This window comes from Lynx canadensis, chromosome B2 (assembly GCF_007474595.2).
Source record: "Lynx canadensis isolate LIC74 chromosome B2, mLynCan4.pri.v2, whole genome shotgun sequence".
In the NCBI taxonomy this organism is placed as follows: Eukaryota; Metazoa; Chordata; class Mammalia; order Carnivora; family Felidae; genus Lynx; species Lynx canadensis.
In genome coordinates this window covers 135196982-135201015 of record NC_044307.1, presented here as the reverse complement: position 1 = coordinate 135201015, position 4034 = coordinate 135196982, and the positions used below count along the sequence as shown (strand labels likewise).

The 4034-nt window shown below is 48.3% G+C and overlaps 1 long non-coding RNA gene across 1 annotated transcript; it reads left to right on the top strand.

Moving 5' to 3' along the window:
• The first annotated feature begins 505 nt into the window (after window positions 1-505).
• On the top strand, window positions 506-3374 carry LOC115513451. Its single transcript, XR_003968697.1, has 2 exons — window positions 506-674; window positions 3163-3374. It is a non-coding gene; the product is annotated as an uncharacterized LOC115513451 (long non-coding RNA).
• Window positions 3375-4034: the final 660 nt, after the last annotated feature.

Genomic DNA, 4034 nt, shown 5'->3' with positions numbered 1-4034 from the left:
TTTTTTTTTTTTTTTTTGCCTTTGGATCCAGCTCAGTGCCTGGCACATAATGAGCAGGCAGGAAATATTTGTTGAGTTAAAAAAATTTAAAAAATTCATGACCCGATTAGACGGAGAGCTCTGGTCTGAGCTAAATGGGAATAACAAGAGGTGGAGGGCAGGGTTGGTGAGGGCGGGGTGCGCCGCAGGCAAATGTAAGTTCTGGGAGTGGTTCATGTTGGTTTCATAGATGAATTCAGACATTTGATAACCCTGTAAATAGACTGCTATTCGGTTATATAAATGGCACACTTAGCTTGTGGTTATAAAGTGCTAAAATAACTATGAAAAATGAAAGAGTCCATCAATCAAATGGTTGTTTTGCCTACGTGAAAGTCAAACAACCAATCTGACCGAGTTTTTTTCTCCTCTGAATCGACCCCATTGTTTCGGGACCCAACGTTATAGCGCAAACTGCCAATTTAAGGCAATGCTGGGTGCTGATTACAGCGCTCGGCAGGCTCCTGTGCGAAAATGAAGCAAAGTCGGCTTGCTCAGCCATGACGCTGGCTCAGGAAATGTTTGTGCAAGTCAGTGACTGAGGTTGTTTTATCACTGAGGCTATCAGATTGTTTCCTCATGGAGGGCATTTTGCAGGTGGTGGAAGGGAGAAACGAGAAGCATAAAGGTGGAAAGTAAGTTCTATATTTTGATCTCTTCAATTTAAAGGCAATTCCTTTCAAGTTGTAGTAGAGAAAGACTGGTTTGTGTATCTGTATAAATAGGCACTTACTGAAAGTCCCAGGGGCAGGCTGAGCAATGGTCCCCCAAAGAGATCCAAGTTCGAATCCCAGGCACCTGTGACCGTGCTGCCTTACATGGCAAAGGTCCTCTTCCCCCGCTGTCCCCATTCCTCCTCTTCCCTTGCCTCCCTCCTCCTCCTTCCCCTCCCCCCCTCCCTCCACCCCTTCCCCTCTTCCTCCTTGCTCTCCTCCTCCTTCTTTGCTTGTAGCCAGCATTCATCCATTGGACATCCTGGCATTTTCTGAGGGCTGGTGGGATGAGCAGCGGCAGTTATCAAAAGGAGCCTGCTCTGTATCCTTCACTTCAGGTAGGCAGAGAGATAGCGTCTTTACAAGACCCCTACATCCGCCTGTTCACACCTGCTGTTTTCGGACCGAACCTGGGATTCTGGGGCTTTTCTGCGCTCCCTCTCTAAGAATACCGGTTTGTTTCCCAGGGTCGCTGTAACAAAGTACCAAAATTCGGTGGCTTAAAACAACGGAAATGTATTCTTTGGGGCCAGAAGTCTGACATCAAGGTGTCTGCAGGGCCATGCACTCTCTGAAGATCCAGGGGAGAGGAGAGTCTGTCCCATTGCTTTCCCGTAGCCTCTGGGGTTTGCCAGCAATGCTGTGAGACCCCAGTGTCTGCGTCCCTTCTCTTCTTCTGGTAACGACACCGGGCACATTGAATTAAAGGCCCACCCTGCTCCAGTATGACCTTATCCAAACTTACGTCTTAATTACATCTGCAAAGACCTATTTCCAAATGAGGTCACTTTCATAGGTTTCCAGGGTTAGGACTTAACATATCTTTTTGGGGGAACACAATTCAGCCCAGAAGAGCTGAATTCCTGTCCCCCTTGACTTAGAGGAACTCGGGTAAAGGGGCAGCATATGGTAGGAATATACATTAAAAATAGGTCAATGGTGCACCTGGGTGGCTCAGTCAGTTAAGTGTCCAACTTGGGCTCAGGTCATGACCTCACAGTTTGTGAGTTTGAGCCTCTCGTCGGGCTCTGTGCTGACAGCCCGGAGCCTGCTTCGGATTCTGTGTCTCCCAGTCTCTCTGCCCCTCCCCTGCTTGCACTGTCTCCGTCTCTCAAAAAAATGAATAAATGTTAAAAAAAAAAAAGTTAAAAAAAAAAACTAGGTCACTAACATCCTGGAGCAAGAGCTTAATAGGGTCAGTGCTGGTGCTGGAAGGAGGTTTCCTAATACTGATAAGCTCTGGGGACCTCCTCAGCCAGAGGTGTGGAAACCCATTTCTGTGTTGCCATTAACACATCTCGGCTCAAATCTGACTGTTGCTTTCTCCAGCCTCCCAGCACGAGTGACTTCCCATTTCTTTTCACCAATTTTGCTCTCCTACCACAAGTGCAGTATGTTTTTGCGTTGGCTTTTCCAGTCCTGATTCTGCCCCATGACCTCTTCAGCTGTAACTGACACGTTCTTGTCAGGTTTCTTAGTTCTCATGCTGCTACGGACCGTATGTTTGTGTCCCTCCCAAATTCATATATTGAAACCCTACCCCTAAAGGTGATGGTATTAGGACACGGGGCCTTTGGGAAGTAATTAGTTTAAGATGAGGTCATGAGCGTGGAGCCCTCATCAGGGGATTAGTGCCCTTATAAGGGGAGAAAGAGATACCAGTGCACTGTCCCTCTCTATTTCTCTCTCCGTCTCTGTCCCCCATCTCTCTCTCTTGCTGCCGTATGAGGACACAGTGAGAAGGTTACAGGCAGGCAGAGGCCCTCACCAGGGACTGAACCTGCCAACACCTTGCTTTTAGACGTTTAGCCTCCAGAGCTGTGAGAAATGAATGTCTGTCGTTTAAGCCATCCAGTCAATGGCATTTTGTTATAGCAGCTTGAGGTGACTCAGTCACATGCCTTATGGAGAGATTCTGAGTGACTCAGGCCCTCTGTGACCGGCTCCAGGGGAGGCCTTGGGAGGGCCAGGCCTGGGATGTGAGGTAGGTATGTTAATCTCCCCTGGTCTCAGGGGTGTGTGTGTGTGTGTGTGTGTGTGTGTGTATTGCTTTTTAATAGGACGTCGTTGTCTAACCCAAAGCCCCCCCTCTGTAATGGTGGCATTTGAAGCTTACCACAGGCGGCTGACACACCCCAAGTCCTCTGAAAACACAGCAAAGAGGCTGCCTTGATTCTTTTGGGCTGGGGTTGGAATTCAGAGGGGCTCTCGGCATCCTTACAGGCGACTCTGACAATCTTAGATGGCACCTCTGTGCTGGTGAGAGGCTTGTGCCCCCGCCATGGCGGGGCTGGTGTGTCTGTAGAGGAAGAGAGCGCTAAGAGACCCAGCCACTCACGGCGGCTTGGTGCCCAAGTGTGAAGGCCGGATCTGTGGATTAATGCTTGTTTGTTTTGCTTTGTTTTTTAAGCTGCTGAAGCACACGCTCTGTTTCATGATGAGGAGAGACAGCCAACACTCGGCTCACTGACCTCTGTGGTTGAACCTGTTCCAACTTGGAGATGTAAGAGCCCCTCTTCAAGTGTAAAGAAACCCCATTTGCCCCCGTGACTGAAATTTTAAGTACCTCTCAGGTCTGGTTTCAAGTCTGGCAATAAAACAAAAATCTTTCTCACCATTTCATAGATTGGGTCTCCCTCGTATGTTTTAAACAAGCACAGTTAGCAGAAGCCTCTGATATTTCTGGAGACAAAATGAATAGGGGCAAATTCGGCCCCACCAGCTCAGTAGCATCTTGCTGGCCTTCGTGTAATCACAGCTGTGGAATGTTCTGGCTCCTCTCGCTGCACAAGAAAACCTGATTACAACAGGAGATGGAAATGTAAGCTAGACGTATCTGAGGAGTAACATTGACAAAGGTGAAATGTACAGAGGTCTATAAATCCTTGAAAGGCATAGATGGGAAAGAACTTGCTTCCTCCCATCCTCTTGGAAGAACGTTGGTCACAGTACAGTTTACATGAGGTCCAGGTTCCAAAACAAGCAGAACTGAGAGTCTCAGATTTCCAGAAAGAAGGAAAGCACGCGGCATTTAACAACACTCAATACAGACTCACAGAACACAGGCAGTAAAGGGTTAAATGGCGACAACAAGACCTGGCAACCGTTTAATTCCCTCCTCAGGCTGCTCTGTCTGGCTGCCCTGGGATAGAAAAACCAGAAGCGATAGCGTTGGCCTGCTCGGAACTTCCGGTCCAGTTGGGGAGAGAAGCCATCACTCAGGGAAAGATTAGACAGCATTCAAGTGGTTAAGTGAAGAGAGTCATGGGGGTGCCTGGGTAG